Source organism: Phyllostomus discolor, chromosome 2, assembly GCF_004126475.2.
Source record: "Phyllostomus discolor isolate MPI-MPIP mPhyDis1 chromosome 2, mPhyDis1.pri.v3, whole genome shotgun sequence".
Classification (NCBI taxonomy): Eukaryota; Metazoa; Chordata; class Mammalia; order Chiroptera; family Phyllostomidae; genus Phyllostomus; species Phyllostomus discolor.
In genome coordinates this window covers 56,910,426-56,922,319 of record NC_040904.2, presented here as the reverse complement: position 1 = coordinate 56,922,319, position 11,894 = coordinate 56,910,426, and the positions used below count along the sequence as shown (strand labels likewise).

At 33.1% G+C, this 11,894-nt stretch overlaps 1 non-coding gene across 1 annotated transcript; it reads right to left on the bottom strand.

Annotated features, from left to right (window-relative positions):
- Window positions 1-6,808: 6,808 nt before the first annotated feature.
- LOC114491268 lies at window positions 6,809-6,975 on the bottom strand. The gene has a single exon (XR_003684064.1). It is a non-coding gene; the product is annotated as a U1 spliceosomal RNA (small nuclear RNA).
- Window positions 6,976-11,894: the final 4,919 nt, after the last annotated feature.

Below are 11,894 nucleotides of genomic sequence, written 5' to 3'. Positions count from 1 at the left end.
ACTCTGGCACCATACGCTCCTAGTTTTCTTTATACCTCTGTGGTGCTTCTTTTATGACCTAAAAGCATCTTTTCTACCACATCTTTAAATGATGTGATTTCTCAATACCCTCTTTCATTTTTCCTCATCATTCCCTGGATATTTTCAATCAGATCCATGATTTCATTTATTATCTATATAGTAGCCAAATTGTTATCTTCAATATATCTCTCACCCTGTGCTTCAGACACATGAATTCAGTCCCTGCCTTGACATCTCATAGAAGTTTCAAATGCATTGCAAACACTACATGTTCAACAATTTCCTAATAATATTTTTTCTCTCATTTTCTCACCTCAGTAATCAGCACCATCATCCATCTAGTTATTCAAGCCAGAAACCTAATTCTACGCAGAAGATTTATTTGTCTGTCAACTACTTATGTGCAGATCACTTTTAGAGAACTCTGAACACTGTCTGAGACCTGAAGAAATTACATTCATAACTCTATCATCTACTGAAGTTAACATTTGCTTGTGTATATTGTGTACTCAGGTAGAGGAGTGGTGCTTTATTACACTCTATTCCTCAAAAGTGTCTAGCTTAAAAAAGACCTTAAATTAAATAGCAAATAAAAATTGTCAAAGGTTAATGTGGAAATTTCTATAATGTCAGAATGATCCTTGGAATTCCACAAAGGCATAAACTGCACCTAATCCTCTAAAATCTTCATAGAGAAGCAGGATGCTATATTAGTTAGACGGTCACTATAGGTCTCATGAATTTTCAGAGAGAAAAAAAAATCAGTAGATACTTCTATTATCCCAAACTGTACTCTTTACTATTGTAAAGTTAGTCTTACCCCACATTTTATGTTTACACATTGTATAAATGGTTAAATGATTTTATTCTAAAATTCAAATTTTTGTGATGAAGCATGAGTCAAAGAGAAAAAGGAAGAAATGTTTTCTGACAATCATAGACCAGATACAGATTTTTATATAGAGATAGATATGTTGGTTTCATATTTAAAAAAATAACATAACGGTTGCATAAGGGTTAAACTATCATTTATGGGAATCTGTTCTTATTAATGTTGATTTTAAGGACATTTATTTTAAACCTAGGATGCTATGTTACTATGCACACATTGACTAGAATTTTCTAAATTAAACAAAAATTATATGAAACGAAAAGTGATATATATTTGATTCTAGATTTATATGTTTTTTTCCTAGCTAACAGTAAAGAATGTGTGGAAGAAATGAGTTGGCTATTAATTTTTTCGCATAGTTCCACAAACCTACACTCACACTAATACATCATTCTTTTCATGAAGTCCAAATCTTCTAGCTGCTGCATAAGATTGGGAAATGCATTGTAGGGTTTAATTAAATTGTTAATGTGAATTTATATGGTTTCAGAACCATTAATTTTTACAAAATATAAATAAAAAGAAGATATGCCAGCCTATCTTTCTGACTTTGCCTTCTAATTCTCATCAACATTCAACTAGAAATATAAGTATAATCTGTACTCAGCCCAACCTTGAGGGCTCCTTTTGTTCTCCTCACTGAAGCTATGTTTATATTGTTATTGTTGTGTATATCCATCATAGAATACTGGGAATCTTCCAAGCCTGATGGTTCTGTTCTAATTAACTACCCAGTGATTTTTTGAACTGTATGTATTTATGTTTAAAAAAGTTACTAATAGTAGATTTTCTTTCCCTAACTGGCTATGGTCAAGCAAGTCTATCAATTTAGTTTGTTATATAAATACATACATATATCTTTCACTAGCTATGTGTTAGAACATCCAACACATTCTGGGTACTTCATATTTCCTTATTACAACATATATTTTCATAATTATAGAAACAAATTCTTGTAGATATTTGTTACATTCAAAATTTGTGCATCTGACTTTATGAATTATTGTCTTCAGAAAAAAAGTTTAAGTTATGACCTGTGAGTAGCCAGTGGTTCATGGTGGAGCAGGAAGCCATGTGGTGGTGAGTTGTTACCAACATAAATGTAACTACTCACATTAACACCTTCTGTATGCCAGGAACTACAACAGGCAGTTATGAGAAATGCGTTTGAAATTAAATATTGTTACCACTAACTGTTCTATATAGCTTGTCTTTATCAATTTTTTCCCTCAAGTTAAATCCTATAGGATTTTCTTAATAAAGATGACTCAAGATACTGGATAGAGTTAGAGAGTATAATGCTTCATACTGTGGAAGACAGGAAACTTACCAAATTCCACATGTCTCAGGGCTTGGCTGTAAGTCCATAAAATTCTTTTTCTTTTCTTTCTTTTATTTATTTATTTTTTAGAGACAGGAAGAGAGGGAGAAAGAAAGGGAGAGAAACATCAATGTGTGGTTGCCTCTCACACGCCCCCTACTGGGGCCCTGGCCACAACCCAGGCATGTGCCTTAGACTGAGAATCAAACCTGCTACCCTTTGGTTCACAGGCTGGCACTCAGTCCACTGAGCCACACCAGCCAGGGCTATAAGTCCATAAATTTCTAATAAACTCACCAAAAAGATTAATCTTACCTGGGAGTAGTTCATGTACATGTGATTAAAATCCATTGACCTTTTGTAATTCCAATAAACTCTCTACTTCTAAAATCTTATGCTCTAGCCTAATGTCAAATGGAAGTTTTGCATAAGAAGTATCGAACAATTGTTTATGTCAATGCAAATATATTTTCCTCTAAAATAGTAATATTGCAAGGTAATAGTAGGAAGTAGAAATAGTATGAAGGGTCCAAAAAAGAAAATGTTCAAGAATAATTGATTTAAAAGATGTGTTTGAAGTGATATAAAATATATATTAGAACTTGAAAATATTTTCAAAGTATAAATAATGAGTTCTATGACAGGCTCTTTGACATTCTCATAGGTCATTTCACCAGTCAAAACCAAAACAAAACAAAACTGTTATGTCAATGTGTAGGTTTTTATACTATTTAAAGAAGCAGTATCATTCTTTCTCTAGCTGAGTAAAAGAAAAAATAAGAGATTGGTGGCTGTTAAATAAACATATATATCATATACCTATACATAATAAACTAAATCCAAAGTGGTAACCATGGACATGAATCAGTAAAGATTCCTGATAGTCCATGATGAGGGGGTTGTGGTAATATATGAGCAGTCTCGTAATCACTGTAACAATCATTCAAAACCCACACACACAAAATTGGCCTTTGTTTTCAGCTGATAAATAATAGCTAAATATTGATTCCTGACTATATGCTTGACTCTTTATATGTATTATTAAGGCTGAAGAAAAGTAGCATTAATCTCCATTTTATAGATGAGGCACCTCTATCTCAGGCAGATAAATGACAAATCTAAACTTACATAACTATTAAGCAGTTGAGCTTGGATCCAAACTCAGGTCTTTCTTAGTCTAGGATTGTGCTTTTCCCACTTTATTACATTTTTTTCCAGAAAACTCTGAAATAATTTGAGTGTCCTAGTGGTGACTGTGTGTACAGAACTGATTCACAATACAGCACCCGGATATGCATTTCACCAAAACTGTGTACAAGGCATGTGCTAAGATATTCTGAACACTGTCAAAAACAAGTCAGCACATAAGAATTTAGATGATACCTAAATCCTGAAATTTTTCTTATGATGTAAAATTTTCACTGAGCAATATGAGGACTATTACATAAAAACTGCAAAGTACACATTTTCAAACTTTTAAAACCACCCCTTCCCCCCCAACACACATTATTCAAGCCTTGTAAATAAAAAAAGGATTTATATTCAGTAGGCAGTGAATTCTAGTTCTTTTAGAAAGAGAATGACTAATCAAAGAAGGAGTGAATGAAAAGGAAGCAACATCAATGAAAAGTCAGAATGAATGCTTTTTATTAAGACAGGGAAGTCTCACCAGACTCAGGCTTTCTGTAAACAAAATAACAACTGAAAGATGTAGGGTTAAAATCTGAATGTTGTGATTGAAACTTACTACTTACCTGTGTGTTTTTTTTTTGTTACTGTGACAGACAGCAGAGGTTTTGCAGCTTTATATCTGTGTTTTTTATTTTTAAAATAAATATAGTTGCCATTTGCATGCTACTTGAATTCTTTGCAATCTCAGATTTACTTTAGAGCACATCAAGATACTCCTGGAAAATTTCCAAATGAGAATAATTTCCACTGCATTTACTGCATATGTCACAAAATTTAAGCTGTTTTAAAAATATTTCAGTGTCTTCTTATGTGAGACATCAATATTAATAAATATTTTTAGCTTTGCTCTTAGTAATACCATCCAGTACCAGTCCACCCAATCAAGACACAGCTGGTGAATCAAGAATGTTAATGAGTAGAGTAACTCAGAGATAGTCTGAGATTTTTGTATAGTTGAAGCTAAAGAGAAGTAACATTAATCCCTATTATAGATGAAGCAACTTTGTCTCAGGCAAATAATGTATTACTTTATTAAAATGCTTAGTGGTATATGTCTACTGCAATACCACCCTGAATGTGGCCAATCTCATCTAAAATGTTTAGTAGTATACTACTTTATTAAAATTTTAGATTATAAACACTTTATGAGTCTGCAAAAATATCTACTTAAAACTAGTTGCTTGTTCTAATCTCTAATATCAATTTACATGATAAATAAGCACATATTTGACAAGCTGCTAAATATTACTCTTAGAAACTATTAGTAAGAAGTACAAATTTCTGAAATTAAATTCTCTCAGCTTAATGAACCTAGTAAATTTGATCTGATGCTTTCTCAAGTTAATATGTTAAGTCTAAATTGACTTATTTTTAATAGGGACAAATTTGTTCACATTTAAATTAATCTTGAAGAAAATATATATTGCTACATAAATGTGTTATTTATAGTGTTCATATGTGAAGGTTCTTATTTGAACCTTATTTGTGTGATAATTTAAATGGGACAAAATAATTATCTCAACATGCAATGTTTATGTAGCAAATGCTAATTTCTTACAAAAGTTTTTTAATGAAACATTTAATTCATTATATATGATTGACTGCCCAATAAGTGCAAGCCCCTGTCCTGAGTGTTGTAAATTATACAGACATAGTTAAGATACAAAACTTCCCCCAGGAACTTCAAGCCCATAAAGATAGCCTATAGTCATTTGTCCATATTTCTTCAATATAAATTCCTACTCATTTTCTACTTTCTGTATATGATATCACATTTGCTCACCTTCGTATTTCATTATACAGACTATATACAGCCTACTTCATAGAAACCTTAAATATAACCATGTTTATAGGAAAAAAACCTTAATTTAGAATCTCAAAATATAATATCATAAATCATAAAACCACAAAACAGAGAATGAATGAAGATTATAGTATAAATACTGATAATATGGAGAATACAGCAAACTTATCAAGATGACTAAAACCAAGATTAATTACCTAAGGATGAAAGTAGGAGAGAATTATGGGATGTCACTTTTAGAAAGACCACAGCCAAACTGTTTGTGCGGTAGATATGTACAGAGCATCACCTTTGTGTTGGGTCCTGCATGGGGGACAAAAGATAAAGTAGTTTAAAAGAGATGTAGATTCTGCCTTCATAGAACTAAGAGTTTGTGGGAGTGAAGGTGACAATACTAAGTAATCATTCAGACAGGGATACAAACTATAAAATGTGCTGGACTGTAAGCACAGAGAAGTCTAATCTCAGCTGAGATCTACTTGTGAACAGAAGATACTAGGTACATTTGGTGAAGGAAGGGGTTAGGAAATGTTCCCGAGAAAGGGAGCAATGGCCTTCTTGAAACAGGAGGCAGCAAAATCAGCAGAAGAGGCAGAAACATGTCTGAAATACAGAGAGAAAGGTCAAAGAGCATCATAAGCTGAGACCAAGGAGTTGAGGGTCAGTGTTGGCCATTGAAACATTTGGGTCTTTATTCTAAGAGAAAATTACTGAAATATTTTATTGCAGAGGTGATTCTTATTGAAGGATTATTCAAGTTACAGGGGTTGGGAATTCTGAAACTAAGAGGATTCTGGCTAGCTGGCTGTTACAACAGTTCAGGCAGAGGTGTTGGTAATATGAGTAAATGTACTGTGCTGAAAGCACAAATGGAGTGGAAGTAGATTAATTTGAGAGATGTTTAAGTGAAAATTTCAAAAGAACCATTGATGAATCGAACCTCAAGGTGTGTCAAAGATAGCTCCTCATTTTCTAGCTTGTTCAACTGGCAATGCCATACCCTGAAACCGGGAAACTGGAGAAAGGCAAAATGTGGGAGTGGATAAGGGGTGGGAGATCATTGGGCTTTTGGGTGTACTGGAATTTGTACATCCAACAATGATGCCATAAAATGTTGGACAAATTGTTATGGAGCTCAGACAAGAGATTTAGACTAGAAGTTAGAAAGTGAACACAGAAAAGAAGGACGAAAAGGCTCTACTGTATTTTTTTACTATACCTGACTTTTTTCATCTTTTTTTAAAAGATTCTATTTATTTATTTTTATTTATTTACTTTTACTTTAATTATTGTTCAAGTATAGTTTTCTGCCTCTCCCCCCTACCCCAGCCCACGGGACATAAAGGAAAGAATAAACAAATGGGATCTCATCAAAATAAAAAGTTTCTGCACTGCTAAAGAAAACAGTATTAAAATAAAAAGAGAACTAACCAACCATATGGGAAAACATATTTGCCAATGGTGCCACAGACAAGGGTTTAATCTCCAAAATATATAAAGAACTCACACAACTCCACTCTAAGAAGACAAGCAACCCAATTAAAAAATGGGCAAAGGACTTGTGCTGAATTTTTTTTCACAGGGGAGAGCATGAATGCAGTCCCCTGCGATCACAAAGTATGTGTCAAGTTTCCCACATTTGGGGAAATCACAGGGGTCAGCACATCTGGAGTGCAATGGATAAGCCTTGCCCTGGGAAAACCACCTTTGGGATCATGGTAGGTTACCCCTACCAGGGGTAGGTTTACCCCTGCCAGGTAAGTATGTATTGTATTTTAAAAGATGATTTCAGTGGTTAAGATGATGGTGAAGAATCTGCACAGCTAAAAGCCACAAAATATATAACTTATCTTCCTGATTTTATTATATCAGGATATGGGCTTTTGCTTGAGGATTTAAGCATCACTATTTTGTCAGTTTCCCCTTGGTCTAGATGACAAGACTTTTAACTCTTGCTAAAAATGCCTGAAAGAAATACAAGGAAAGAAATACAAGAAGTACAATCAAATTCTGATTGTACAACAGGCTTATGTGGACTTAGAGGCACATTCTTTCACTGTAGAATGACATAGATGGGAAATTTAGCTACAAATGATGTTTAATGATGATGTATTGTTATGTAAAGGATAATGGCATCAAAATTTGATAATTGTATGCCTTCCTCCTGGAAACACCTAGCTATCTGTTCCTGACTATTTGGACCAGGGAATCATTTCTCCAGTCTCTTTTTGGAAAGGGTTATCCACTTCCGGTTCTTCAAGTTTTCAGTTTCTATTCTCCTTGCTAACAGAACCTTTGTGTTCCTAAAATTTTCACAAGCAGGATTTTTGCTTAGGCTTGTGTACTTCCCCTCTCCCATAATTAAAAAAAGCTGCAAGCTCCCCTGATTATGAAAAAAAATGTGTTTTCATCAGCAATGAATGAGAATACTACATCACTGCAACCAGCAGGTGTTATCACTTGATTTAATTTCCTGATATGAACTACATAAAATGATACAATTTTATAACTATAATTAGATTTAGTTGCTAACAGATGAATAGAGAATCATTTTATGATTTTCTCTGATATCCTCTATTTTTCTAAAAAAATATTTCTGTATTTAAATTTTGGTCTATATATATTCATTATACTTTTTTATTATTTTCACTGAATTTATTGGGGTGACATTGGCCAATAAGATTATATAGGTTTCAGAGGTACAATTCTATAATTCATAATCTGTATTGTGTGTTCACCACCCCAAGTCAAGTCTCCTTCCATCATCATTTATCCCCCTTCACCCTCTCACACTTCCTCCCCTCCCCTTTCCCTCTGGTAATCACCATACTGTTGTATGTTTCTACCAGGATATTTTTTCTCCTTAATCCCTTCACTTTTTTTCACTCCCAAACCCCCTATCCTCTGGCAGCTGTCAGTCTGTTCTCTGAATCTATGAGTCTGTTTCTATTCGGTCTGTTAGTTTAGTTTGTTCATCACATTCCACCTGTAAGTGAAATCATGTGGTATTTGTCTTTCTCTGACTGGCTTATTTCATGCAGCATAATATTTTCCAGGTCCATCCATGCTGCTGCAAGAGGTAAAAGTCCTCCTTTTTACGGCAGAGTAGTGTTTCATAGTGTAAACATACCACGGCTTTTTCACCCCACTCATCTACTGATGGTCACTTGAGCTGCTTCCAAACTTTGGCTGTTGTAAATAATAGTACAATGAACACAGGGGTGCATATATTATTTTGAATTAATGATTTGGATTTCTTTGAATATATTCCCAGAAGTGGAATCACTGGGTCTTAAGGTAGTTCCATTTTTAATTTTTTGATGTAATTCCATAATACTTTCTACTGTGGCTGCACCAATCTGCAATCCCATCAACAATGCATGAGGTTTCTCTTTTCTCCACATCCTCACCACTTGTTTGTTGATCTGTTCTAACCAGTTCTGACCAATGTGAGGTGGTATCTTATTGTGGTTTTAATTTGCATTGTCTGATGATTAGTGACACTGAGCATCTTTTCATATGTCTATGGGCCATCTGTATGTCCTCTTTTAAGAAGTGTGTATTCAAGTCCCTTGCTAATTTTTAAGTTGGATTTTTTGGAGGTTTTCAGTTGTTTAAGTTCTTTATAAAATTTGTATATTAATCACTTATCAGATGTATCATTGGAGAATATGCCCTCCAATTCAATGGGCTGTCTTTTCATTTCATTGATGGTTTCCTTTGCTGTGCAAAAACTTTTTAGTTCGATGTAGTCCCATTTATTTTTTTGTTTCCCTTGCCCAAGGAGATATATCAAAAAAAAATATTGCTATGAGAAATATCTGATATTTTATGCCTGTGTTTTCTTCTAGGATTTTTATGGTTTCATGTCTAACATTTAAGTCTTTAATCCACATTGAGTTTTTTCTTCTGTGTAGTGTAAGAAGGTTGTCTATTTTTATTTTTTTGCACTATCTGTCCAATTTTCTCAACATAATTTATTGTATAGACTATCTTTACCCCACTGTATGTTCTTGTTTTCTTTGTCAAATATTAATTGATATAAAGGTATGGGTTTATTTCTTTAGCTCTCTGTGCTGTTCTATTGCTTTATATGTTTCTTTTTATGTCAGTACCATGCTGTTTTGATTACCATGAACTTATAGTATAGTTTGATACAATGTGGTGAGATTTCTTCAAACTTGTTCTCCTTTCTCAAGATTATTGTGGCTATCCAGGGTCTTTTGTAGCTCCATATAAGTTTTCAAATATTTGTTCTAGTTCTTTGAAGTACACCATTATTCTTTTTATAGGAATTGAGTTGAATCTATAGCTTGCTTTGGGTAATATAGATATTTTAATGATGTTAATTCTTTCTATCCATGGATATGGTATATGTTTCCACTTATTTGTATCTTCTCAATTCCTTTCTTTGGTATTGTGTAATTTTTTAGTACAAGTCTTTTATCTCCTTGGTTAAATTTATTCCTAGGTACCTTATTTTATGTTGCAATTGTAAGTGGGACTGTTTTCTTAGTTTCTCATTGTGATAGTTCATTATTGAATTATAAAATGTCACTGATTTCTGAATATTAATTTTGTATCCTACTATTTTATTGAATTCATTTTTCAGTTGTAGTAGTTTTTGGTAGCATCTTTAGGGTTCTTTATGTAACTATCATGTTATCTGCAAATAATTACAATTTTACTTCTTCCTTTACAATTTTGATGCCTTTGAGACCTTCTTCTCCTCCTCTTCCTTCTCCTTCTCATCTTTCTTCTCCTGTTCCTCCCCCTTCTTCTTTCTGAAGTCTTCACCTGGAGATATATTTATTGATTTTAGAGAGAGAAAAAGGAGAAAGATAGAGAAACATTGATATGAGAAAAAAAATTGATCAGTTGCCTCCCATATGAGTCCCAACTGAGGATCAACCCCTCAACTTACGTATGTGCCCTGATCATGGATTCAACCTGCAAACTTTTGGTATGTGGGACAATGCTCCAACCAAGTCACCTGACCAGGGCATTTCTTCTTCTTTACTGATTGCTGTAGCTAGAACTTCCAGTTACGTTTAATAAGAGGGGGGAAAAGTGAACCTTCCTGTCTTGTTCCCAATCTTAAGGGAAACACTTTTAATTTTTGCCTGTTGATTATGTCATTGGCTGTGGGTTTGTCACATATGGCCTTTATTATGTTGAGGTATGTTTCCTTTACTTCAACTTTCTTGAGAATTTTTATCATAAGTGGGTACTGGATTTCATTAAATCCTCTTTATGCAACTATTCATATGATCATATGATTTTTATCCTCCATTTTATTTATGTAGTATATTATGTTAATTTGACTTGCAAATATTGTTCCAACCTTGCATCCCTGGAATAAATCTCTCTTGATCACGATGTATGATCTTTTTAATATATTGATGGAGTGGTTTGCTAATATTTTGTTGAGGATTTTAGCATCTATGTTCATCAGGGATATTGACCTATAATTTTCTTTCTTTATAGTGTCTTGATCTGGTTTTGGAATTAGGTTAATGCTGGCTTCATAAAATTAACTGGGAATCTTTCTTCCTCTTGAATATTTTGAAACAGTTCGAGGAGGATAAGTGTTAGTTCTTCTTTGATTGTTTGGTAAATTTTTCCTGTAAATCTATCCAATCCAGGGTATTGTTTGTTGGAACTTCTTTGAGTACTGCTTTACTTTCCCCAGTTGTAATCTGTCTATTCAGATTCCCTGATTCTTTCTAATTTCTAGGTTCATTTTTCATTCCAGATGGATAGTCAGCTCTATCATTACCATCGAATAAATAAATCATCTATTTTCCACCAAATTGAAATATCTGTTTTATCACAAATCAAGTTTCCATGTAGACTTCTAGACTCAATATCTCCAATGAGTATTTTATTTTCTTGTTATATTGTATTTACTAAAACTTATAAACAATATTGAATAATAAGGGAGAAAACGGTCATCTGTTAATTTGTTGGTGGTTTTGGCAGTCTCTATGATATTTAAACAGTTGCCTTCTGTGCCTACTTTACTAGTAATTTTTATTTGGATGTCCACTGGGTCTATCAAATGACTTTATAACATATTGATATTGGTCAAATGGGTTTTCTCCATTGATTGAATGATGTCATAGATTATGGTAAGCTGAAAGATTTTCCCAATATTTTAATATCTTGCATTTCCTGATATAAATACTAATGACCCCAGTGCATATTTATTTTATCATTTTAAGTTTTGGTTTCTCAGCAGTTTATTTAGAATTACTTTGCCTACATGAATGAGACAGGTCTACAGTAGTTTTTTTTGTTATTGTTCTTGTTCTTTTTTGTATTTATATAAAGAAAATACTGGATTTATTAAATGAATTGTGGGTTTCCCTTCATATTTTATACCTAGTCTTGGTAATTTTAACCTTTAATTTGGGAATCTTCAACTGCCCTTCTAAAATTTTCATAGGTAATTTCTCTAACAAAGTTTTTTTTTTTTTCTTCTTAGGTAAGTTTTGATCATTTGTGTTGCCTATTAAATACTCTATATGTTTGAAGTTTTAGAATATGGAGCCATAGGCTTACATTGGTACTATTATTTTTTATGGCTCTCCTATAATTCTCTTAGAAAATTTTAGTAGTTGTAGTTATTTAATCAATCTCAATTCAAAGGTATAATTTAGTTG